This window comes from Alligator mississippiensis, chromosome 1 (genome assembly GCF_030867095.1).
Source record: "Alligator mississippiensis isolate rAllMis1 chromosome 1, rAllMis1, whole genome shotgun sequence".
NCBI lineage: Eukaryota > Metazoa > Chordata > Crocodylia > Alligatoridae > Alligator > Alligator mississippiensis.
In genome coordinates, this window is record NC_081824.1 from 27,544,450 (window position 1) to 27,572,051 (window position 27,602).

Consider the following 27,602-nt stretch of genomic DNA (forward strand, 5'->3'; position numbering starts at 1 on the left):
CATACAACCTCTCAAACAGGATATACTGTAGTGTTTGCAAGACACTGCATCTGGGCTCTGCATCTCATTGGTGGTTAGGGCACTTATTTAGGGCTGGACTCAATGATCTCTTGAGGTCCCTTCCAGCCTCTAATGTCTATGAAATCTATGAAATCATGTTTGCCCTTCAGTATTCATGTGTGATTCATGGTTGTAAACTCTCAGGGTTATTTCTATTCTTCATCCTGTGTCCATTTAATATAGATTACATCAGTACTGATGAAAGAAACAACCAAAACCTAGCAATGCTGAATGTCCTCCCAGCTGAATGCCTTAAACCCTGACTATCTTCATGCCATAGGAACAGGCTGTGTTCCCTCCTTCAAGTGTGGCCTGGCTTCAAGAGGAGAAAGGTATATGCTCCCTTCTGTGGCAACCTTGTCTACTCTCCATGGGAAATGTGGTTGAAATCCCCTCAGGCTGAGGTAGGCCGATAACCCAAGTCTCCCACTTCCTGGTTATGTGCTTTACTGTCTAATTTATTATAAAAGACATGGGTACCACAGTCCCTTCCACACCACATTTGAATGAAAGTGCCTCTGTTTTTGCTTTGGGGGCTGAATCTAACGCTATCACTGTATGTAAGGCATGGACTGAATACATCTACCAGATCAGGCTGATAAGTATGCTCTTTCCTAGATCTCCAACCTTATAGTTTCATAGTTGTAAGGATCAGAAGGGACCTCAGTAGATCATCAAGTATGACCTCCTGCCCTGGGCAGGAAAGACTGCTGGGGGCATATGACCTCAGCCAGGTGGAAACTTGGACTAGCTGTTTGAAGAAAGTGTTATCCACCATTTCCTCCTGGTCTGCTCTCCCATCTAACCTTAACCCAGAGACTTTCAAAAGGCCTTTCTCCACTTCCATACTGAAGCTATATGCAATCATATGGCTCTTCTACATAAAGTGCACCTCCTCCCCAACATTTTGCATGCATCCATGACAATGTACCAATCATGCAAGCTATTCCACCAAGTCTCTGTTATTCTAATTACATCATAGTGCCATGACTTCCAATTCTTCTTGCTAGTTAACCAGGCTCAGTGCATTTGTGTAAGAGGCACCTGAGGTAACTAGTTGATTAACTTGATTTCCTCAGGAAGTATGAGACGACTTCCCCTGAAAGAGGGAAGCTGAAAGCACATTTCACCCCAGGTGGGACTTGAGCACACAATCCCTAGTTTAGGAGGCCAGTGCCTTAGTCATTAGGCTGCTGGGGCTTGTACTAGTGAGCTTGTGAGTTTTCTTATTTACAATTTACCTCTTTGAGGACACATGGCAGGTAAACCAGACTGAGATTTTGCCAAAAGATTTTCAGAAGAATTTTTCATTCTCTCTGCAAGAACAACTTATTCTTTTATAACATCTGAAGCACACAGACCTATATAAAACACTGGAATTACCTATACAGTTGCTTCAGCTTCCTCCCCACTCTTGAGAATATGTTATTTGGTCAGAATCATGTAAAGACTTAATTTATTTCTTTTTTCACTTCACACAGAACTTCAAGTCTCTTGACCTGTGCATTTAGTGTTCTACCACTCTATAAAATTACAGTTAAAAGAACCTTCCTTTTTCCAGACCTCTCTGTTAGATGGCTCCCTTGATTAGCCTCATCAGGTAATCTGTCTCCTGTGCCAGATACAGGTACATAGTATGGAAATTAGTCCATTTATCATAGTCCTCCCTCCAGTAAATGTATGTAGAAAAGAAAACCCCAGGAGCTCAAGTAACAAAAAACACAAGATGAAACAAGTAAATAAGTCATACATAATATTCCATAAGCAAAATGCAGATTCCTGTCAGGTGTATATCAAACTTACGTCCTATCTCTAATTTACATGGCCACCTAATGCTTACTCCATAGACCAATGAAGTCAATGAAAAATGTTCCAAATTATAACAAAGCCTTTGGATCAACCCCTAATTTTGGGTAACATCTATTTTGATTCTAATAATATTTAAAAAATAAACTTGATGTCAAGTCGTAGAATTCTTAAAACATGAACAGTCTCTAATGTCATATATATCTTCTCTGCGACCACCCTCACTACACTATGTTAAGGAATACATAATACAGCATGCAAAAAGGACCATTGCTTAGCATTATGAACAATATAGATATCTCTTCTGTATTGCTTGATACTGAATGTGACCTCCAGGCTGCCAAAGTCCAAAATAGTAAAAGCAAAACTGAATGAACATCATACCAGTTTGGACCGCATAGAGAGCTGTCTTAAAATGGTGACAGCAACCATCTTCATGCATTAACACTAATAAAAAAAAACAAACTTCAAATTGGATTTAAATTTTTTTTTAAGCAGGAAAAGGGCCATAAAAATATTTAATCTTGCAGAGGTTATGTAAAAACATCCCAGTCTCACCTTTCTCTTTTATATTTTAAAATTTTGCTAACAATTTAGCTGGATGCTAGAGTGAAAAATGCCACACTTACAATCTTTAGGAGAGCACAGTCCAACAAAATAACAACTAAGTGGCATTCATAGATTCATAGATATTAGGGGCTGGAAGGGACATCTCAAGATCATCAGATCCAGCCCTCCTGTGCTTGGGCAGGAAAGACTGTTGGGGTCAGATGACCCCAACAAGGTGAGCATCCAAACTTTTTGAAGATAGCCAGAGTAGGTGATTGTACCACTTCTGGGGGGACTCTATTCCAGACCCTGGACACTCAAGTTGTAAAGAACTTTTTCCTTATTTCTAATCTAAAATGGTCTTCTGGCAATTTATGACCATTAGTCCTAATTGTCCCCTGGGGAGCCCTGGTGAATGGTTTTCACAGTCCATGATGTTTGCCTCTTATATACTTATAGGCTGCCACCAGGTCCCCTCTGAGTCTTCTCTTCTTCAGGCTGAACAGACCCATGTCCATGCCCCTCATCCTATAGCCTAGTCTCCATACCTCTAACCATACGTGTAGCCCTCCTTTGGACTCTCTCAAGCCTTTTCACATCCTTCCTCAAGTGCGGTGGCCAGACTGGATGCAGTACTCCAGCTGTGGTCTCACCAAGGCTGTATAAAGTGGGAGGATGACATCCTTAGTCTTGTTTGAGATGCATTGGTAGATGCATGCCAGTGTTTTGTTCGCTTTGCTGGCTATGGCATCACATTGGTGGCTCATGTGTGTTCTGTGGTCTATCAAGACCCCCAGGTCTCTTTTATTATGGTGCTAGTAAGTGTAGTACTGCCGAGCCTGTAAGCATGTTGCGGGTTGTTTCCCCCCAGGTGAAACACCTTACATAAAATAAAAATGTTAATGAAAAAGATTTTTCCAACTTTGAGCTCTGTCACTTTCAGCAATAGAATGAAATAATCATGAGGGATAAAATAAGTATTCTGAAATACTAAGGAAAAAGGGTGACATTTTTGAGCTGGAACCCAAAGTCCGGCCTTTATTCCTACAAAAAAGAATGAGAGTGCAGTGTTTTTTTGTCTTCAGAGAAAAGAAGAATAACATTCAGAGAAAACAAAGCCTTAATATACTTATTTTTCATTCTGTTCCTTAAGTCGGGGTTGGAGGGAGAACGAAATTAACCATTCCCCTTACCAGTTCTTTCATCCTGGTGACAACTCAGTTTTGCCAGACAGGCTCCAGACATCTGGGATTGAAACCATAGATAAACCATTTGGGATTCATGCATAGACTTGGGATGGACTCTTAACTTATTCTGTCTTTTCAACTTTTGGAGCAACATGTGGAAACTTGGTTTTGACTTCCAAGCCAAATCCATTCCCTCATATACTATGGATGTAATGGAGCACAGAATTGTTTTTCCAGCAATAGGATAAAAAAAAAAGATACTTGTTTTCAGAGCAGATGAACAAAGATCTCTCTCCACTGATGTCAGTATTCATATCTGTCCTGGTACATGATGTGTCATTGCTCTCTGAAACAAAATGTTATTGCACATTAGCATTAAATAAAAGGTTAAAAGGAAATCTCTAGGGGCAGAAGTTACACATAAACTGGTTTAAGTGATCAGAAACTAGTTTAAACCTGTAACAGAATAGAAGTTGAGTGCACAGGCTGGGGACCAACTGGCTGAGCAGCAGCTCTGCAAAAGGGCCTGGGGGTTACAGTGGACAACAAGCTGAATATGAGCCAACAGTGTGCCTTTGGTGCAAAGAAGGTAGGAGTGTTGCCAGCAGGTCAAGAGAAGTGATTATTTCCCTGTATTCACCAGTGGTGAGGTCATATCTGGAGTACTGTGTTCCGTTTTGGGCACCCCACTACAAAAAGGATGTGTACAAATTAGAGAAAGTCCAACTGAAGGCAACAAAAATGGTGAAGGGGAGGGGCATATGACATATGAGGACAGACTGAGGGAACTGGGCTTATTTAGTCTAGCAAAGAGGCAACTGAGAGGGGATTCAATAGCAGCCTTCAACTACCTGAAGGGAGGTATGAAAGAGGATGGAGCTGGACTGTTCTCAGTGGTGGCAGATGACAGAACAAGGAGCAATGGTCTCAACTTTCAGGAGGGAAGTTTAGGCTAGACATTAGGAAGAATGTTTTCACTAGGAGGGTACTAAAACACTGAAACAGGTTACCTAGAGAGGTGGTGGACTCTTCATCCTTGGTGGTTTTTAATATCCGGCTAGACAATGCTTTGGCTGGGATGATCTAGTTGGGGATGATCCTGCCTTGAGCAGGGGGTTGGACTAGATGACCTCCTAAGCTCCCTTCCAACCCTAACTTTCTATGATTCTATGAAACCAGTTTCAAAATGGCCAAAACTGGTTTAAGATAAACCTCATTGAATGTAGTACCAGACTTAACTGATTTGGATCAAACTGGTTTACAGAACTTCTGTCCCAGACCCCTTCCTGGTTTAAGTAAAATCAGAGTTCCCCAGCATGCTTTGCAGCCATGGGCTGGGCTGTCTGCTGCAGAGCGCAGGGCTGGCCTCACCCCTCTGCTCTCCAGCTGGAGCATGGGCAGGCGGTGTGGCCAAACGCCAGCTCAGCATGGCCCCCTAAGGCAAAGGAGGCAGAGAGGTGGTTTACTCCCCCATCCGGTCTGCCTGGATGGGGTATAGCAGGCTCTGTCAGGCATTCCCCCCCCCCACCTCACCACTCAAGCAGCAGAGGGCATGGCCAGCCCCAGCAGCAGCCTGAAGCAAATGGGGAGATGGAGGGAGGCTTAATTTCCCCTGTCCCTGCCTAGAAGACCCTTCCCCCTGGCCAGGGTCTTCCAGGCAGGGGCACAGCAGCCTCCATCAGGCATTTTGCCCCACTCAATGCTCAAGCAGTGGGCAAGATGGCCAGCCCTAGCAGGAGCCTGAAGTGAACCCCCCATTTGGTTCAGGCTGCTGCCAGGGCTGGCCACACCCCCTGCCACTCAAGCAGTGAGGGTGGAGGTGTGAAATGCCTGGCAGGGTCTACTATGTCCCCCCTCAGCTCAGCTTCCCTCCAGCTGAGGACTCACTGTAGCACCCCCAGCTTCTGACCTGAGCCTCTGCAGGCATGTGGCTGCATTTCCAAAATCAGAAGTGAATCTCTATGCACTTGTTTGCCAGTTCAGTCACACAGGTTAGACTAACCTGCACAGATTGAATTGAATCAGGTTCAGGCTTTTTGAACGTCTGTGCTTAGCCTAGTAGGTCTGTTTCTTGCTCTGATATGAAGGACATAGATGTTGTTAAAGCCCACCAACATCACTGGGGCCTATATACCAGTCCATAAAACAACCCCAAGCATCAATAAGTTGAACAAACTCTGCAGATTTATTTCTACATTTGGTCATCTCCATGCAGCCTGCTGGGGATTTTGGCCAATATTTTCAAATTAAGCTGTCTAATTTTAGGTAGCTAATGGCCTGATATTTAAAGTCAATAAGCACTTGCAGCTTCCATTGACTGATATTTGGTTGTGTTCAGCAGATCTGAAAATCAGGTCATCAAATCTATATTTAAGAACCCAAGGAAGTTGGCCTGATTTTCAGAAGCGCTATTCAAGTCCCTGAGAGCTGTTGATGTTCAGAAAATAGAGTCACTTATTTAAACTCGGCTTGAAAATTTAGGAATGTCATTTGGATTACATGGGTATAACAGAGCAGAAGTTTGGTCCACAGGTTTTAAATATGACAATGTTAATTGGGTCATGTCTGCTGCCATAGAAACTGCAGTATATGGATTTTTAAGAGGTTTAGTATCTGCTCTGTTTCTCTGAAGTTCTTCATGTTAAGAATACACATCTCTTATATTCAGAAACTCTTTTGAGGTTTCATACATAATGTAATTAAAAATAGTCACACTATCCTGGGGCTATTGGGGGCAGTGGTGGTACATGAAGTAATGGTTAAGCACTGAATAAAAAGCTGTGCCTGACAAAAGAGTAAATACTGTCATGAAAGAGGCTGTAGGGAGAAACAGAGAATTGGATGACAATTATTATCTAGAACATGATTCTGTTGAAGTGAGTTAATGACAGAACCCCATTGGCTTTCTGGGAGCAAAGCAAACCCAGAACAGAAACTGCCTAAGTAGTGAGCCTGATGAGATTTCATTACATAATTTCAAAATATGAAGGATAAAAACAGGAGTCTAAATGACATCTACACATGTTGGGTATCATTAATAAGTTATAAGGGATAAATAAATAAAGCCTAACATATCTGATGCATCTCTGTACTTTTCAGGATATGAACAGTGGAAAGGAGACTTAAACACAGAATGGGTGCCATGAAGGAGCAGTGGTTCAGCACATTAAACTGAATCTATTTAGAATGGCAGCCTCATTCTGTTCCACATCAACCATTGGGGTTTTATCTGGGTAAAGGAGGACAGAAATTGACTCCTTGTTTATTAGTAAAATGCTAGGGATCAGATTCACAGATGGTAATGGATGCTATGCCTCTGATGGTTTGAATTTTGTTCTCAAGTCTCATATTAGGGACATTGCCACTTTATCCAAGAGCCATAGAACTTATCACTAATGTTGACTTTTTTAATGTTTTAATGTTAAATCTCAGGTTTCTCTTCCCTTCTCCTTCCCCACATGCTCTTTTTAAAAGTTTTTTATTTATTTATTTATTCTGAGAAACATAACTCAAAAGAAATAATGTGTGCATTTTGTTCAGAAAAAAAGTAAGATTAGTGATCACTAGTTATAGAAGGAGAGACAGTCCCAGAAATAGCTCAAGCCAAAGACTTTGAAGATTCAGACCAGAAACATAACGTAATTCGATAATAATACAGGCCCCTGGCTAACTTCCTCTGTTTAAAGAATGATTTATTCTTTTTGTTTCCATTTGGTAGCTGCAATAAGAACCCATAGCCCATTGCAGGGATGTAAGAATGGCAATTCCAACTGAAAAACCGTCAACAAAAAATATACAAACAGACATAGACAAACACAGCTCAGCAATTTTCACTACTGATTTACCTATATGGATAAATCCCATGCACCCCAAAAACATAATAATATAATTTAATATCTTAACCACCTTGCTCAACCCTAGAATCAGAGTCAAAGCATATCAGAACAGGCCTCACCTGGAGTACTGTGTCCAATTTTGACCCTCTCACTTCAAATAAGATGTGGGCAAATTAGAAAGAGTCCAGCAGAAACCAACAAAAATGATGTGTTTGAGAAACATGACTTATGAGGAAAGGCTGAAAGAACTAACATAATTTCAGAGAGCAATCACTGAGAGCAAAAAGGGAAGTTTGTGAGCAGTTCATTGGGAGCAAGAGGAAGAAGGGGAAGAGGAAGAGGACCCAGGCAACAGGCATCAGATCCTGTTCTAGGAAAGCCAGGGCTCCTGTGGGCACAGACAGAAGTGACAATTTTCACCAGATCTGGCCACAGAAAGTGATCTATAACTGTAACCAAACACAAATTCACAGCTGCAGACTGCTTTAAAAATGGCTGATTGAGTGAAAATCTGAACTCACATTGCATGAGGTTAGATAAAACCATTTCAAAACAGAGCATCTTCTGTAACTTCTGTCTGTGCTGCCTCCAGGCCTCAAATTGTTTTCAGAATGAGAGCGGGGAAAGGGAGTGGAGGGAGTTCAGTCTGGGTTTTTTTCAGCCCCCACTGGAGAGTGGGGCAAGTGTTTTGGAACCCCCCTGAGGTGGGGAGGGGGGGCCTTCACTTCACCCAGCCCACTCCAGCTCTGGCTGGGAAACCCCTAGAATGATCTCCCTTGGCTCCCTGCCACCCTCTCATTCTGAAAACTTTGCAGCTTTGCAGGGAGGAGGGGCCATTGCTAGGGGAAACTGGCTGCAGGCTCACAGCTGGAAGCTAGATTCTCCTCCACCCTGGAACCAATAGTTAACTTCTGTTTGGTCCATGGGGTCATTGTAACTCATAACACTTCCTGCAAAGTATTCTCTGTTCTAGTGGTGAGCTTCACTTCTGCCTGTGCCCTGTGTGTTTAGCTTGCTGAGTGTTTGTTTGGTAGGCTGTGTGTTTGAACATATGGTCTGGGCAGCTGGGTGTGCTGATAGTTGAGTGATTGCTGTATGGTTGCTGCCTGTGTCTGACAACAACCATAACCAAGGGGCAGCACCAGGGGGGTTATAAAAGAAGGCTCCCCAAGTGACCAGGAAGCAAGTAAACAGGGGAAGCAAACAGGGCAGTTTGCAAGCAGTTCACAGGCCAGTTCACAAGTCAGTTTGCCACCCCCCTCTTTGAAAAGGAACCTTTAAGGTAAGTTCTTTCTTAAATTAAAAGTAACTAACCTACATATATTTAGTGTATTTGGACAAACCACCACAGTTAGACAAATACTTAAGTCCCTTATTTAACTAGAGTCCAGAGTGAGGGGAAGTTTGCTAGGGATTTTGCACAGAAACTCTCTCACACCTTTCTGCACTGTAAGCTTGGTGAGTGGAAGCAGGTTATCAGGGAAAAGAGAAACTTTTGGGACCAAGGAGCAGTGAGCAGGCCAGTTTGCAGGGGTGTTTTCTAGGGAAGATCTGCTTGGAAAGAGGGGCAGGGAGAAAGAGGTGGTGGATTAAGAGACCCAGAGAAATGCCTGGAGGATGTTGCAATGCCAGACCACTGACACTGCCAGCTCTTCCTCTGCTAGCACCTGTGAGGTTCTGTCCAGGTAGGCTTCCACCGAGGTCCTGGTTTGGCACTGTAGAAACTACAGTTTACAGGTTCCTTCCAGTGACAGCCAGGTGGGAGAGAGTACCTGCTCTCTGAGTGCTGCCTCCTGGCGGTGTCCCTCATGAAGCAGGCAAGAGAGCTACAGGAGGAGATGGCAAGGCTGTGAAGCATCCTCCGCCATGAGGAGATCATCAGTTAGGTGCAGGAGGAGACCTCCAGAATTGTGGAGGAAGGGACTTCCAGAGGCAGCATGAGAGAAAGAAGGAAGAGGATGTAGACTCTCAGGAATGTGGAAGTTGGAAGATTGTGACCTCTGGCAGTAACCAGAACTCTTCATCTTCACCTGCAGCAGTTTGCCTAAACAACAGATATGGAGCCCTAGGAACAGAAGAGGAGAAACATGGTGCTTTAGTTGAACAGGTCAGGCCAGGCAACTCCAAGGTTGAAAGGATCGAGACCACTGCCAAAAAGATGAAGTGATGGATGGTGGTGGTGATTAGAGACTCCATCTGGCAGCCTGGCCTGTTGTCTCAGGAGGTCTGCTCCTTGCCTGGAGCCTGGAACTTGGGATATCATGGAACGATTACTGAGACTCATCCTGCTCTTTGACTATTACCCCATGCTGTTCATCCATAAGGAGAATAATAATACTGCCAGGGGTGACCCTCAGTAGATCAAAAGTGACTATAGGGCTCTGGGTGCAAGGGTGAATGGGACAGGGGCTCCTGTGGAGTTCTCCTTAATCTTTATGATTAAAGGGAAGGGTCCAGGAGAAAGAGCATCCTGAAGATCAATGTATGGCTGCACAGATGCTGTCACCAGCAGGGATTTGGCTTCTTTGACCATGTTGTTCGAAGAAGACATTTTGTTCGAAGAAGAAGGATTGCTGGGAAGAATTTGGATCCACCTAACAAAGAGAGTGAATAGCATCTTTGCAGACAGGTTTACTAACCTGGTGAGGAGGGCTTTAAACTAGGTTTACCAGGGGATGGAGACCAAAGGCCTGAAGTAAGTGTGGAAGCAGGTGACCCGAAGAAAGCACAAGCAGAAATGGGCAACAGGGGAGCCCTTCTCATTCTTCCTGAAAAAAGTAGGGCAATTGCCTAGTTACCTCAGGTGCCTGTACATGAATGCAGAGCCTCAATAACAAGCTGGAAGAATTGGAAATCCTCACACAGTCACAGAATTATGATGTGGCTGGAATAACAGATAGTTTGTGGGACAGCCTATCTAAGTGGAGTACTGGAGTCATGGACATGTAATAAACTTTTTAGGAAGGACAGGCAGAGGAGAAGAAGAGGAGGAGTTGCACTTTGTGTAAAAGAGCTGTGTATGATTGCTCAGAGCTCCAGTATGGAAATAGGCCTGTTGAAAGTCTCTTGTTAGGGTCAGAGGGAAGAGCAACAGAGATGATGTTGTGTCTGCTATAGGCCACCAGACAAGTAGGATCAGGTGGATGAAGCTTTCTTCGAACAGCTAGCAGAAGTTTCCCAGTCAGAGGCCCTGGTTCTTATGGAGGACTTCAGTTACCCTGACATCTGCTGGGAGGGCAATACAGCAGTGCACAGGCAATCCAAAAAGTTTTTGGAACATGCTGGGGACAACTTCCTGATGTAGGTGTCAGAGAGGCCAACTAGGGACCATTCTGTTCTTTATCTGTTGCTCACAAACAGGGAAGAATTGGTAGGGAATGAAGAAGTGGATGGCAACTTGGGCAGCTGCGGCCATGAGGTGATTGAGTTCAGGATCCTGAGGAAAGGAAGGAAGGAGAGCAACACAGTAAGGACCCTGGACTATAGAAAAGCAGACTTTTACTCACTCAGGGAACTGATGGTTAGGATCCCCTGGGAGGCTAATCGAAGGGGGGGGGGGGGAAGGAGTCCAGGAAAGCTAGTTATATTAAAAAAAAACAAAACACACACACACACAAAAAAAACAAAAAAACATACTGAGGAAGAACAGACCATCCCAAAATGGAGGAAGACTAGCAAGTATAGCAGAAGATCAGCTTGGCTCAGCAGGGAAATTTTCAATAAGCTAAAACACAAAAAGGAAGCTTACAAGAAGTGGAAACTTGGACAAAAGACTAGGGACGATTATAAGAGTACTGCTGAGGCATGCAGGAATGAAATCAGAAACACCAAAGTGCAAATGGAATTTCAGCTAACAAGGAATGTGAAGAGTAACGAGAGGAGTTTCTACAAGTATGACAGCACCAAGAGGAAGGTCAGGGAAGGTATGGGTCCCTTACTGAATGGGGGAGGCAATCACGTGGCAAGTGATGCAGAAAAGGCTGAAGTACTCAACGCCCTTTTCAGCTCTGTCTTCATAGGCAAGGTCAGCTCCCAGACTACTGCACTAGTCAGCAAAGTTTAGGGAGGGGCTGAGCAGCCCTCCATGGTGAAAGAACAGGTTAGGGACTATTTAGAAAAGTTGGATGTGTACATGCCCATGGGGCCAGATGCAATGCATGCAAGGGTGCCGAGGGAGTTGGTAGATGGGATTGCAGAGACTCTGGCCATTATCTTTGAAAAGTCATGGCAATTGGGAGAGGTCCCAGAAGACTAGAAAAGGGCAAATATACTGCCCATCTTGAAGAAAGCGAAAGAGGAGGATCCAGGGAACTACAGACTGTTTCACCTCAGTCCCTGGAAAAATAATGAAGCAGGTCCTCAAGGAACCCATTTCTAAGCACTTGGAGGAGAACAAGGTGATTAGGAAAAGCCAGCAAGCATTCACAAAGGGCAAGACATGTCTAACCAACCTGACTGCCTTTTATGATGATATGACTGGCTCTGTGGATGCGGGGAGACAAGTGGATTTGATATGCCTTGACATTAGCAAAGCTTTTGACACAGTCTTTCACAATATTCTTGCAAACAGGCTAAGGAAGTGTGGGCTGGATGAGTGGACTGTAAGGTGGATAGAAAACTGGCAGGATTATCAGCCACAATGGGTAGAAATTCATGGCTTGATATCTAGCTGTCAGCTAGTCTCAAGTGAAATGTCCCAGGTGCCAGTTTTGTTTAATATCTTCATCAATGACCTGGAAGATGGGATGGAGTGCACCCTCAGCAAGTTTGCAGATGACACCAAACTGGGGAGATTTGTAGATACACTAAAGAGTAGGGCTAGGATTCAGAGACACTTTGAGAAATTGGAGGATTGGACCAAAAGAAATCTCAAGAGGTTCAGTCAGGACAAATGAAAAGTCCTTCACTTAGGACAAAACAATCCCATGCAGCAGTACAGAGAAGGGAGTGACCAGCTAAACAACAGCTCTGCAGAAAAAGACTGGGGGGTTACAGTGGACAATAAGCTGAATATGAGCTAACAGTGTGCCCTTGTTTCCAAGAAGGCTAAGGGCATACTGGGCTGTATTAAAAGGAGCATTACCAGTAGATTGAAGGCAGTGATTATTCACCTCTGTTTGTCACTAGTGAGGCCACATCTGGAGTACTGCATCCAGTTTTGCTGCCCTCCTACCCCCACTACAGAAAGGATGTATACAAATTGGAAAGCATCCAGTGGAGGGCAATGAAAATTATTAGGGAGCTGGGGCATATGACTTATGAGGAGAAGCTGAGGCAACTGGGCTTATTTAGTCTAGAGAAGGGAAGACTACAAGTGCATTAAAGTCCTTTTTCTAATGCACATTAAATGTATTACCTCCAATACTAAATAAATATGCATTAGGCTGTCTTACTGCACAGTAACAAATGCTCATGGTTTTTAAGTGACGCTTAATATGCAGCAGCCTATTTTACTTTCATTAGCATAATCACATAGATTTTTATATGATGCTTTAATGCACAGTAAAATAGGTACTGCTCATTAAAGTGCACATGTAGATGCACCTACTCAGAGGGGATTTAATAGCAGCTTTCAACTACCTGGAGGGTGGTTATAAAGTGGATAGAGCTAGACTATTCTCAGTGGTGGCAGATGACAGAACAAGGTGCAATGGTCCCAAGTTGCAGCAAGGGAAGTTTGGGTTAGATATTAGGAAAAACTTTTTTCACTAGGAGGGTAGAAAAGCACTGGAACAGGTTACCCAGAGAGGCTGTGGAATCTCCATCCTCAGAGGTTTTTAAGACCAAGCTAGACAAAGCCTTGGCTAGGATGATATAGTTGGGGACAATCCTGCTTTGAACAGGGGGCTGGTCTAGATAACCTCCTGAGGTCCCTTTCAACCTATAATTTTATTTAGTCCCTTTTATGTGATCATCTCCCAGGCAGATAGTATCATAGTAGCTAGGGTCAGGAGGGACCTGAACAGATCATCTAGCCTGACCCCCTGCCACAGGCAGGAATGAATGCCGGGTTCACAAGACCCCAGACAGGTGATCATCCAACCTCCTCTTGAATATGTGCAAGGTAGGGGCAAGGACCACTTCCCTGGGAAGTTAGTTCCAGATTTTGGCCACCCTAACTGTAAACTATTGCCTTCTGATCTCTAATCTAAACCTATTCTCCATCAGCTCATTACCATTGTTCCTTGTCACCCCAGGTGGTGCTGGGGAGAAAAGGGCTCTACCTGTTTGCTGTTGATCTCCCTTGATGAGCTTGTAGGCAGCCACCAGGTCCCCCCTCAGCCTCCTCTTGCCAAGGCTGAACATGTTCAGGTCCCTCAGTCTCTCCTCATAGGGCCTGTCCTGCTGCTTTCACACCAAGCAGGTGGCTCTCCTCTGAACCCTCTCCAGGCTGGCCACATCCCTTTTGAAGTGCGGCACCCAGAACTGGATGCAGTACTCCAACTGCGGCCTGACCAAAGTCGCATAGAGGGGGAGTATCACCTCTCTGGACTGGCTTGAGATGCACCTTTGGATGCATGACAAGTTATGGCTGGCCTTGCTGGCTGTGGGCTGCGGGCTGGCATTGGCGGCTCAGGTTCAGCTTTCCACCTCTGTGCTTTCAAGAAGGGAATTCCCCAGTCTGTGTGTATGCTGTGGACTCCTCCTCCCAAGGTGCAGCACCCTGCATTTGTCTATGTTGAACCCCATCCTATTCTCATCTGCCCACTTTTGTAATCTGTCTAAATCTAGTTGCAGCCTCTCTCTCCCTTCAAGTGTGTCTACATCGCCCCACATCTTAGTGTAATCAGTAAACTTGGACAATGTGCTTTCCACCTCCTTGTCCAAGTCACTGATGAAGATGTTAAACAGTGCAGGCTCAAGGACCGAGCTCTGGGGTACCCCACTGCTCACATCTCACCAGGTTGAGTACAACACATCCACCACTAGCCTCTGGGTGCGCCCCATCAGCCAATTTTTTTAGCCATCCAACTGTGCAGGCATCAATGCCACAGTTGCTTAATTTATTGATGAGGACGGGGTGAGAGACAATGTCAAAGGCCTTCTTAAAGTTGAGAAAGACTATGTCCATGGTGACATCATCATCCAAGGATTTAGTTACTTGGTCATAAAAGTCAATTGGGTTGGTCAGGCAGGACCTGCCTTTGATGAACCCATGCTGATTGCCCCTGAGCATGGTCTCCCCTGCTGGCCCCCCACAGATGTGCTCCTTGATGATTCTCTCCAAGATCTTCCCGAGCACCGAGATAAGGCTTACAGGCCTATAATTACTTGGGTCCTCCTTCCTCCCTTTCTTGAAAATTGGGACCACATTAGCCAGTTTCCAACCCCTCGGCACCTGGCCAGATGACCACGAATGCTCATACAGCCGGGCCAAGGGCTCCGCGATGGCCCCTGCCAGCTCCCTCAACACCCTTGGGGAAGGGCATCTGGACCTGCAGATTTTAAAATGTCTAGCCCTTCCAGAAGAACCCGAACTATATCTGCGCTGACTGAAGGCCTGACAGAGCTATCCCCAAGATTTTCCCTACCTCTGGTAGGTGAGATATCTCGGTCCCTGTTCAAGAAAACAGAGGCAAAGAAACTGTTAAAAATATCAGCTTTCTTGTCTGGCATGGCCACAAGATTACCATTTGTGTCTTGCAGGGGTCCTACACTTCCTGGTGCCCTCTTCTTGCTCCCAATGTACTTGAAAAAGGACTTTTTGTTGTCCTTAATCCTGGATGCTAGCCTGAGTGCCATCTCTGCCTTGGCCTTCCTAATAGCCCTCCTACACTCCCGGGCCAAGGAGGAGTACTCCTCCTTGGTGATAGCTCTTCCCTCCCACTGGTTGTACACCTCCCTTTTAGTCCTCAGGCATTGCTGAATGCCCTTGCTGAGCCAAGGGGGTTTCTGAGCACTCTTACCCGCCTTGCTTCTCTCAGGGACTGTTATCCTTTGGGCCTGGAGGCTCGTCCCCTTAAGGTATGACCATCCCTTGTGGACTCCCATCTCCTCTACCTTCTGGGCCCTAAGCACCTCCCCCATTAGTCTCCTAAGCTCATTGAAGTTGGCCCTTCTGAAGTCAAGGGCTTTAGCCTTGGTGTAAGCCCTTGACACCCTGCGGTGGATAGTGAAATCCAGCAGGTGGTGATCGCTATTGCCCAGGTGGTCAAGGACCTGCAGTCCCACTCACCAGGTCATCCCCCATGGCCAGGACCAGGTCCAGAAAGACATTATCCAGGAAGTGCACAGCCCCACTAGGGGTAAGGTAAAGGTCCTGTAATACAGCCAGGAACCTACGCAAACAGTCAGACCTGGCTGTCTGCTGCTCCCAGCAAATGTCTGGGTAGTTTAGTTCACCCATGACAATAACATCCCTTGACCTAACCACCTCCATAAGCTAACTGGAGAAGTCCTGGTCCAGCCCTTCCCCCTGGTTGGGTAGTCTGTAGTAGACACCCACCGTAAGGTCCCTTTTGTCATGCCCCCCTTGTAGTTTGACCCATAGTGTCTCTGCCCGACCCTCCTCTAACCCAAAGCTAATCCTTGATGATGTGAGGTGCTCTTTGACACAGAGCACAACCCCCCCCCCCCCACCTTTCCTCTCTGTTCTGTCTCTTCTATATAGGGTGTATTCCCGAATGCCCGCTGCCCAGTCGTAGGTAGGGTCCCACCAGGTTTCCCTTAGCCCTACTAAGTCTAGGTTCTTACTCACTCACAATTAGGAGGCATAGTTCCTCCTGCTTACTCCCCATACTACAAGCATTAGTGTAGAGGCACCTGAGGCCTCCTGAGGGTGTACATGCCTCCCTCCCACTCCCAGGACAGTTGTGGCCCCCTACTCCCAGGACATTGATGGTTACCTGGGCTTCCCTTCCTCTTGTCACCCTGCATGCTAGTGAAGCATTCTGTCCACTTGAAACGGCCCCTTCCCCCAGTGAAGCTAGTTTAAAGCCCGTCATATGAGATCAACCCACCTAGAGGAAAGTATACATCTGCCCTTAGGGGAGAGGTAAAGTCCATCACACCCCAGCACGCCCTTCTTACAAAAACATGGGTCGTTGTCAAAAAACCTGAAGCCTGCCTTATGGCACCAGCTCCGAAGCCGCTGGTTAACCACATCAATGCAGGCTTCATGATGCCTACCCCATCTACTTACTGGGAGAATGGAGGAAAATACCACCTGGGCTCCTGCCTTCTTCAGTTGGTGTCCCAAGGCCTTGGTGTTATCCGGCTTGCCCTTACATGCATCATTTGTACTCACATGGACCACAACCAGTGGGTAGTAGTCAAAGGGCTTTATGATTTTAGGGATTGTCTCTGTGACATTGCAAATCCTTGCCAGGCATGCAGCAGACCTGCTGTGACCAGGGCTCCAAGTGACAGATTGGACCATCGGTTCCCCTCAGGATGGAGTCCCCAAAGACCAGAACTTTGTGTCTCCTTCTCGGGATGTGCCTCTTCTGAGCCAGTGATGTAGGTCAAGCGGCTTCAATTTCTCTGTGGACCTGTTCTTCTGCCTCCTCCTCCATGGGGTCAGGGCTGCATACCTGTTCCTGAGGGGTGTCTGGGCAGCAGGCACAGCAGTTGTATGAGCTGCCCTGGCCTTGACAGGAACCTGCTGCCACCGATTAATTGGGCGCTGTGCACGCGGGGTCTCTCCGGTGGATTCCTGTCCCTGCAGAGAATGGAAATACATATCAATTTCATCCTCCACTGCCCAGATTCCTCACAGCATGCTCACCTCAGCCTGGAGCTCTGCCACCTGCCCCTCCAGAGCCTGAAGACGCTCACGAGAGGGGCAGGCGGGGGAGTCACTAGACCTCAGTCCCACCCCTGGGGATCCCACCCAGCCACTCCCACAGCTCGGGCGCAGGTGGTCGCCAGGGCCCCCAAGGGCCCTGTCTGTGTGGAAGCCTCAGAGGAGCCCCTGAAGGGCAGCACCACTGGGGCAGGGCCCCTGGCAGCACTGCGAGTCGTCACCATGGCTCTCAGATAGTTCTCACCTCTCTCCTTGTTGGTGGAGACTCCTCCCTCCTGAGGAAGACTCTCTTGCTGCCCTGCCTGCTTCTGCCTGCGTGAACGCCAGCACAAATGCTGGCACACCCTTACAGAGCGCGCCTGTTTGCGCACTCTGTTCACACGTGGCTCCCTGCCCTGCTCAGCAAAGAAGGATCTGGGGGCTTCCCCTCCGGATCCTCTGCAGCTGCACTGGCTCCTGCCCCACTTACCTTTGGGAGGGGGTCAGCTGCTGCTGCTGCTGCCCCCGCTGTTGCTTCTCAGCCTCTGCCACCTCAGGTATGTTGCAGGGGGCACACATGTGCTGAGAGCCTGCACGTGTGCCCAGTCAGCCTCCTCTCCCTCCTTCTGCACCCAACTGCAGATAAGGTGTTACAATTGCCAATGATAAGGCATTACAATTGCCAATGACTACTCAGTGGAGAAGAGTCACAAAATAGTCTGGTCTTGAATCTAGGAAGCTTGGAGTCTACCTTGATGGCAAAATAAGAGACTGCAGGTGCCCCGCCCCTTCAATCTGTAACTTTTTTTGTTAAACAAACACAATAAAGGTGGAAGGATGAGCTAGGAAATAACAATAAAAACACAAGGGCCAGAGTAAAAAAGGTCAAGGAAAGTTTGGGTTGCAGGAACATAGCATCACTGCTATCATACCACAGGCAGTAAAGAAAGAAATGATGGCTGTGGTCATTGTACCATTAACTGTGGGAGCCATGAGGGTTGCTAGCATTGATACAATGTATCCTGCTAGTTAAAAGAATATGGTCTCATGCACTTGGATCACATGTGTGCCATGCATGGAATCTGTGTGGACAAGCATGTGAAAAATAAACCCTTATTTAAACAAAAACAAAGATTCTATTAATTAAAAATGAATCTAAAAATTAAAATTAATTTGGATAGGATAGGTAAGTTACTTGTATGCCATGTGTCAGTGTCCCAGAAGGTGTAACTCAGTGTAGTTTCATTTGGGTCTGTTATGCTGTGCTGAATTTACCAGCTAAACCTCTGGCCCATTAGAATAGCATAAATTCCTTCCCTGTACATAATGAATGCTGCTTCGCTATGGACAGCTGTTAGATCTGCCAGCTGGTGGTTATGGCCAACCAACCATAGGCTAACTTTACTGTGCTTAGGAGCCTAGTCAATGACACACTGAAGGATAAGAGTATTGGCAAGATGGAAGTCCAGGAAGGGTGGTCGTTCCTAAAGGAAGTGATTCTTTGGGCACAGAGGGAGACTATCCTAATACAAAGGAAAAGTGGGAAAGGAGGCAAAAAACTTCCTTGGCTAAACAGGGAAACCCAGGGGAGACTAAGGCAAAAAAGAAGCCATATAGGTGGTGGAAGCAGAGGGAAACTACCAAAGAGGAGTATAGCTACTTGGCCTGCACTTGCAGGGAGGCAGTTAGAAAAGCCAAAGCAACTACAGAGCTGAGGATGGCAATACAAATTAAAGACAACAAAAAATATGTTTTTAGATATGTAGGGAGTAAAAGGAAGGTGCAGGGCAGCATAGGACCCCTACTGAACAAGAAGGAGCACTTAGTGACAGACAGGGGGGACAAGGCTGAGCTATTCAATGAGTTTTTGCCTCGGTGTTACTGAACAGGGGTCAAGATAAGTCTCCTAATGGGTTCTTAGATGGGCATCAGAGGGAGACCAGCCCACCAACTGTTGACGCTGACTTGGTGCAGAGTCACTTGGATGGACTGGATGTGTTCAAGTCAGCAGGCCTGGATGAGCTGCATCCGAGGGTACTGAAGGAATTAGCCAGTGTCATGGCAGAACCACTGGCACGGCTGTTTGAGTGCTTGTGGAGCTCAGGTCAGGTCCTGGAGGACTGGAAAAGGGCCAGTGTGGTCCCTATTTTCAAGAAAGGGAGGAAGGAGGATCCAAGTAATTATAGTCCAGTCTGTCTCACCTCCATCCTTGGTAAGGTCTTTGAAAAGATTATCAAGGATCATATTTGTGGGAATCCAGAAAGGAAAATAATGCAGCAGGGAAACCAGCATGGATTTGTAGCAGGTAGAGCATGCCTGACCAGTCTGGTTTCATTTTATGACAGGGTCACAAAATGCTTAGATGCTGCAGTAGCGGTGGATGTCATTTTCTTGGATTTTACCAAGGCATTCAATACAGTATCTCATCTCATTCTCATAAATAAATTAAGAGGCTGTGACATAGATGTTTACATGGTCCGGTGGGTGGCAAATTGGCTTAGCGGTTGCACCCAGAGTGGTAGTAGACAGGTCAGTATCGACCTGGAAGGATGTAGGTAGTGGGGTCCCACAGGGTTCGGTTCATGGACCTGTACTCTGCAATATCTTCATCAGTGACTTGGATGTGGGTGTGAAGCGTACTCTGTCCAAGTCTGCGGATGATACTAAATTGTGGGGTGAGGTGCACACTCCAGAGGGTAGGGAACGATTGCAGGCAGACCTGGACAGGTTAGAAAAGAGGGCAGTACACAATAGGATGCAGTAGAACAAGGACAAGTGCAGAGTGCTGCACCTAGGGTGTAAGAATATCCAGCACACCTACTGGCTGAGAAGGACCCTCTCAGCAGCACAGAAGCAGAAAGGGATCTCATAGTCATAGTGGACACGAGTCGTCAGTGTGACAAAATCATCAGCAAAGCTAACCACACTTTATCATGCATCAGCAGATACATGACAAATAGAACCAAGGAGGTGATACTTCCACTCTATGCGGCATTGGTCAGATCGCAGTTGGAGTACTGCATCCAGTTTTGAGTGCTGTACTTCAAGAAGGATGTTGATAGACTCAAGAGGGTCCAGAGGAGGGCCACTCATATGGTTAGGGGCTTACAGGACAAGCCCTATGAGGAGAGACTGAGGGACCTGGACCTCTTCAACCAACTCAAGAGAAGGCTGAGAGGTGATCTTGTGGCTGCCTACAAATTCATGAAGGGGACGCAGCAAGGGATTGGAGATGCTCTGTTTTAGGTTAGATACCAGGAAAAACTTCTTCACAGTAAGGGTGAAACAGCTTTCATGTGTTAGAAAGATTTTTCTCAGTCTACTCTACTCCAGGGATACTAAGCTTTCTACCCCTGTGAACAATAACATGAATCATCTGGTCATTTTATACTTTGAGAATTATATGGATGAGATATTTATTTATGGAAATGTAAATAAGAGATGTCATGGTCAGTGTGGGTAACTCAAAATGTTAAAATTAATGTTTGTAGTGACCACTTAATGCAGAAATATTTCAGTGAGCCAAAGCAAAGACACCCACAGTGCCTCACCTCCATTAAAACATAATACCACAAAGATACTTCACTCTTTCTCAAAGAGGAATTTAGCTTAAACTTTATATGCAGCCAATTTCTATCTATGCCAGCATCTGTACAGAAGGAAGATGTTCCTGCCCACACAGACACATCAGTCAATCCTCTATTTCACATATAGACATTCAAGTAATAGCTCATATTAATTGGGCATGAACCTATATCAGAAAGTACACGTCCAAATCAGAACTTTCCTTGAATCTTGAACTGTTCACATCTGGAGTCATCCATCTGTATAATGATGCTGTGATCTATATTTCATGAGCTGATAGTCTTTGAGCGATAAGCATTCTTCAGTCCCCTAATGTAATAGTTTTTAATCTTTTTTTAAAAAAATCTATAGAATGCCTTAGAGTCTTTCCCTACATCTACCAATGACTCCACTAGCCATTTAGCAACATAAGGTCAGAGTGGTTGAAAAAATGCTGCATTTATCCCTAACCTCAGGACTGAGAACTCCTTTTCTAGGGGTGTGCAATGACTCAGTATGAGGAATAACCATAACAATGAATGACTAAAGGAGGCCCTGTATTTATTTGCATACCACATGCATCTCTTCCCCAGAACTTAGTGACTGAAAATTAGGGCATGTGTCTTCAACAAGGAAACTCCAAACAACTTGTTTTTGTTCTGGAGACTCTGGTACTGCAGAGTTCCCTTGTCAGCCCCTACTGCTGCTGCATGAGATGTCTGCCTCCCTAACAGCTGGTTAACCCTCTAATAGCCTTTTACAATGTCAGCCTACATCAGTGGTCACCAGCCAGTGTAAGGGTGGACAAAATGTGGCCTGCGGGCCGGATGGTCACCAGGTCATTCTGTCCGACCCATGGGGCCCCTAAAAAATTTAGAAAATTAATATTTATCTGCCCTGGCTGCCTGTCATGCTGCCTTCAATGGCATGCCAAAACTCAGTATGCAGCCCTCCACCTGAAATAGTTGCCCGATACTGATCCAGTGGATCTCAATCCACCAGTAGATCTCAGAGCCTCTTGCAGTAGATCTTGGAGCCTCTTGGAGTTGATCTGAGGCTGGGGTGGGAGGCTGAGTGCCCATGTGCATGCATGTGCATGCCCCAACCCAGCAGGTCAGTCCATGGGGGAGGGAAGGGGGCAGGGGCTAGATAGAGGCCCCCACAGTGAGGGACAGTGCCACAGAGGCAGGAGCAGGGTAAGTTGAGTGGGGCCCCGGCCAGTTAGGGAGGCATACCCCCAAATAATTTTCTCTTCCTCTCCCTCGATCTGCCCCCTCTCCCTCCCTATAGACTTAACTGCTGGGCAGGGGGGGAAGGGAAGGATGGTGGTGGTGGCACACAGTAGATCTTGGGTTGCCTTTTAAATGCCAAAGGTGATCTCCTAGTTAAAAAGGTTGGAGACCACTGTTCTACATACAATTTGGAGGTGGCTGCAGGAAAGTTAACCCCAACTCTATTGGTGAATAAGGCTGAGGGGTCACTTCCCTGCCCCTCTCCCCCTGAATAAGATACACCCCCTGCCATGACTGGGTAAAGATTATATGACAAGTAAGAGTCTGCTGGCCCCTCACTCATGTTCTCTATTTTTAATCTTTTTTCTTCATTTTGCTTTCCTCAAACAAGGTGTGTGTTTTATTTAGAAGTATGTGGAATGTGAATAAATATAGTGGGGGATGCGGGGGTGGGGGAGGGAGTGAGCCTTGCAGCAACCAGCCCAGCAGGATTTACATTCTTATTGAAAAACATCCTTATTCTTCAGATGCCATCCAGAGGCTGCCAACTTCCTCACTGTGGTGACCATGGCAAAGGAGTGAAATCCTACAGCCAGCTTAAAGAAGTGGCCCTCTCTGTTAGACAACAATAGTGAATCAGTAGCATGCTGTGGGTGACATATTTTGTTCTCCTTGTCAACTTCAGTTTTAATTTTTTAATTTCCTGTGGGAGTAATACCAAATGCCTTGTGGGTAATATGATGCCCATAAGTCATGGGTTAGGGACCATAGGCTTAGAAGAAATGAGGTAGATGATGTTTTAGTATGTTTGAAAAATGATGAAGAAAAAGAAACAACATTGTTGGATTCTGCAGTGAAAAACAGTGGGGAAGAAGCAAATCAAGAACAACAATTTGCATGCCAAGGTTTGTGTTTTTCAGCTGCTTTTACAACTGTCAAATGTATGCAAGATACTTTTGAAAAACAGATTACAATCCAATATTAGATAAAACAAGATGGGTGAAGTTAGCAAGCACCAGAAAAGGAAATGGTTACAATAACATGCGTTACAGAACAGTGTTACTCATTTAGGCAAACACAACATTTGATGGACCAATTAAATCATTTTTGTTGTCTTGCTCAAAAACTAATTGCTGGCCCACTTCTTGTTCATATCCAAGTACAGACGTGAATAAGAAGACAATATCAGCATAACAGATGAAGAACTAGATGGTGATACATATATAAGGGACATCATGGAAAGAGTGACTAAAGATGAAATAACCAGATAAGCGGGGCATCAAAGACTAGCATCACAGACAGAGCAGTATGTTGGGGTGTCCACCCACAGTGATGATCCAAAAATTCTTTGTTCAAAGAAAGAATAGCATGAAAGAACCCCTCAGGGCTGTAGCTTTTTATGGAAGCAGTTTTGATTTCATAGATTTCATAGATTTCATAGACATTAGGGCTGGAAGGGACCTCGGAAGATCATCGAGTCCAGCCCCCCGCCCAAAGGGCAGGACGTCAGCTGGGGTCATAGGATCCCAGCAAGATAAGCATCCAGTTTCATCTTGAAGGTGTTCAATGAAGGCGCTTGAACAACCTCCGGCGGCAGGCTGTTCCAGACCTTGGGGGCTCGGACAGTAAAGAAATTCTTCCTTATGTCCAGCCTGAAACGATCTTGTAGTAGTTTGTGACCATTCGTCCTCGTCATCCCTTGGGGCGCTCTGGTGAACAAACGTTCCCCCAGATACTGGTGATCACCCCTGATAAACTTGTAGGTGGCCATCAGATCACCCCTGAGCCTGCGCTTTTCCAGGCTAAAGAGCCCCAGGGCTCTCAGCCTGTCATCGTAGGGTCTGCTTCCCTGACCCCTGATCATGCGCGTGGCTCTTCTCTGGACTCTCTCAAGCTTCTCCACATCCTTTTTGAATTGTGGAGCCCAAAACTGGACGCAGTACTCCAGCTGCGGCCTCACTAAGGCCGAGTACAGGGGGAGAATGACGTCCCGGGATTTGCTTGAGAAGCATCTATGGATGCAAGCCAGCGTTTTGGTCGCTTTACTAGCCGCAGCATCGCATTGCAGGCTCATGTTCATCTTGTGGTCAATGATGACCCCCAAGTCTCTTTCTTCCATAGTGCTAACCAACATAGCACTACCGAGCCTATAAGGATGCTGCGGGTTTTTCTTCCCAAGGTGGAGAACCTTGCATTTATCGGCATTGAACACCATCAGATTTTCATCCGCCCACTTGCTGAGCCTGTCCAGGTCAGCCTGGATCACCCGCCTGTCTTCTGGCGTGGATGCTTTGCCCCAAAGTTTGGTGTCATCGGCGAACTTGGCCAGTCCGCTTCTGACTCCAGTGTCCACATCGTTAATGAAGATGTTGAACAGTATGGGTCCAAGGACAGAGCCCTGGGAGACCCCACTGGTCACAGGACACCACGATGAGTGACTTCCATCAATTACTACCCTCTGGGTCCGACCCCGGAGCCAATTTTCCAGCCAGTGGATCGTGGGGGACCCAAGGCGACAGTTGGCCAGTTTCTCCAAGAGACGATCATGGGACACCAGATCGAAGGCTTTTTTGAAGTCAAGATATATGACATCAATCTCATCTCCCTTGTCCAGGTGATAGGCAGTGGCAAGTAGTCTAGCATCAAATTCCACTTAGAAGCAAAATTATAATCAAAGGAAGCAAGTGACCTGTAATATCTCTATAAACACAAGGGATTCATTCACCACAAGGAATTCTCATTTAATCCATTAGACAACTATTCCAAAACTACTGTTATGGCAGTTGACAGCAAGTGGTACTGATTCACAGAGTCTACCATGTCTTTTTTCTTAGTATGTGGGAGTAAGTTTTTAGTCCTGGAAGGGCACACAGCGTTGCTACTAGTTTGGGTAATGTAAGGGTCTGGAGAGGAAACAGCATGAGATTTTGCACTCTGTTTAGTCACTAAAGTCAACTCTTGAAAAAAAGTTGCTCTCTGGACATTCGTGTTTGGCTGAGATTTTGGAGAGGAAGAATCTCTTACATATTATTTGCTCTTCTCCTTACAGGACTGAAGTATATTGGTGTGAATAAAATAAGTAATACTTGGAATATAATAACACTTCATACATGTGTCTTTCTGCAAAGACCATCCAGAAAATCCTGGGATTTTGCTAACTAACATATCAGAGGGGAGATACTTATCAAAAGAAGGAAAAATGCAATTTTATTTTTGTGGCCAAAACTAATATGGCTCTATCTACCTAGTTGGTAGGGTCAGAAGGGACCTAAGCAGATCATCAGGTCAGACCCCTGCCATGGGCAGGAAAGAATGCTGGGGTCAGATGACCCCGACAAAGTGTCTATCTAGCTTCCTTTTGAAGACCCCAGGGTAGAAGCAAGCACACTTCACTTGGAAGTTGGTTCCAGATCCTAGTCACCCTGACTATGAAGTAGTGCCTCCTGATATCAAGCCTGAATCTACTCTCCATCAACTTATGGCCGCTATTCCTTGTTACTCCCGGTAGTGCTCAGGGGAACAAGGACTCTCCCATTGCCTGCTGGTCTCCCTTAGCCAGTTTATAGACAGCCACCAGATCCCCTCTCAGCCTTCTCTTGTGGAGGCTGAACAGGTTCAGGTCTCATAGCCTCTCCTTGTAGGGTCTCCCCTGTTGCCCCCTGATCATGTGAGTGGCCCTCCTCTGGACCCTCTCCAAGTTGTCCACTTCCCTCCTGAAGTGTGGCACCCAGAACTGGACGCAGTATTCCAACTGCGGCCTGACCAGTGTCGCATAGAGAGGGAGGATCACCTCCTTGGACCTGCTTGTGATGCATCTGTGGATGCATGACAAGGTGTGGTTAGCCTTCTTGACTGTGTTCCCACATTGGCGGCCCATGTTCATCTTTGAGTCTATAATGACTCCAAGATCCTTTTCTGGCTCTGCACTAATGAGAAGGGAGTTCCCCAGCCTGTAGGTATGCTGCTGGTTCTTTCTCCCTAGGTGCAATACCCTGCACTTGTCAGTATTGAATCCCATCCTGTTCTCATCCGCCCACCCCTGTAACCTGTCCAGATCCAATTGCAGCCTGTCCTTCCCTTCTAACGTGCCCACTTCTCCCCACATCTTATTGTCATCTGCAAATTTGAACAAGGTGCTTTTCACCCCCTTGTCCAAGTCGCTGATGAAGATGTTGAACAGTGCGGGCCTGAGGACTGAGCCCTGGGGGACCCCACTGCCCACATCCTTCCAGGTCAAAAATGACCCACCACCACTCTCTGGGTGCTGCCTTCCAGCCAATTGGTGACCCATCTGACTGTGTAGGTATTGACACCACAATCTCCTAATTTTTTAATGAGAATGGGGTAAGAGACAGTGTTGAAGGCCTTCCTAAAGTCCAGAAAGACTACATCCACCATGACACCTGCATCCAAGGATTTTGTGACCTGGTCATAGAAGGCCACTAAGTTGGTCTGACAGGACCTGCCTCTAATGAACCCATGTTGGTTGCCCCTAAGCATACACTCCCCTGCTGGGCCCTCGTACATGTGCACCTGGATAATTTTCTCAAAGAGCTTCCCCAGGACTGAGGTAAAACTAACAGACCTATAAGACCACCAGATTTCCAAGCATGTCCTGCAGAGGCCCCACATTACCTGGAACCTTCTTTTTACCCCCTATGTATTTAAAAAAGGATTTCTTGTTATCCTTGATCTGGGTTGCTAGTCCCATTTCCATCTCCAACTTGTCCTTCCTAACAGCCCCCCTACAATCCTGAGCAATGGAAGTATAGTCCTCCCTGGTGATGGCCCCTTCCTTCCATTTAATGTATGCCTCCTTCTTAGCTTTGAGCCATTCCTGGATGCTTTAGGTGAGCCGGGCGGGGGGGGGGGGGGCTTTTGAGCACTCTTGCCTCCTTTGATCCATGTTGGGATTGCCACTTAAATACTACGTGACTACAGTATTTGAGCTCTTCTATTTTGCAAGTTGGGGAGAAGGAGCGATGTCACAGAAAGGCTAAGGGTCAGATCCAAAACAGACTTGGGCTGGGTACAGACATTCAGGAAGGTTAGGGGGAGGTTAGATTGGTTAAAAATAGTCACCTGATCTAAGGTAAGTTGAGATGAGATGGGTTAACAGGGGTTTGGGTTGAGGGGTTTGGGGGGGCAAGCAGGTTCAGGGGGAATCAGGAGTCTCCTGAGGGGATGGGGAGCAGAATGAGTCCATGAAGAGACTGAGGGGATCAGGGGATCAGACAGTATCTGTGGGGGGGGGAGGAGGTAGGGGGGACTTCTGGGGTCCACAGGGAGGCTTAGGGGATGTGGGGTTCTTTCCCTCCACCCCCTTGGATGATGGACTATTTTTAGCCCCCCCCTTCCCCCTGGCAAACTTACCCTCCCCCCATCTCTCCCCTCTGCCCATTTCAATTTACTTGGAGGATGGGGGGTTTGATGGTCTGGCTAGTTTGTTTGTTTGTTTTTTTTGGGGGGGGGTTCACTTAGGGGAGGAGTTATGGGCTGAGGGTGGTCAGCCATTTTTACACTGATTTAACCATCCAGGAACTTCTGTACAGTTTGTATTTAGATCCACCTAACTAACACCCGGGCAAACTAAGTTAAATCGGGTGGCCATATTTAATACAATCTAACCTCCCCCTACACTCCC

At 46.2% G+C, this 27,602-nt stretch overlaps 1 long non-coding RNA gene across 1 annotated transcript in view; it reads right to left on the bottom strand.

Moving 5' to 3' along the window:
- Positions 1-1,499: 1,499 nt before the first annotated feature.
- LOC109284369 (uncharacterized) overlaps positions 1,500-27,602 on the bottom strand; it is a 38,504-nt gene continuing 12,401 nt past the window's right edge. The window contains exons 2-3 of the long non-coding RNA XR_002091807.2: positions 16,581-17,099; positions 1,500-3,948 (exon numbers count right to left, since the gene is read on the bottom strand). This is a non-coding gene — a long non-coding RNA (uncharacterized LOC109284369). The remainder of the gene's footprint in view (positions 3,949-16,580; positions 17,100-27,602) is intronic.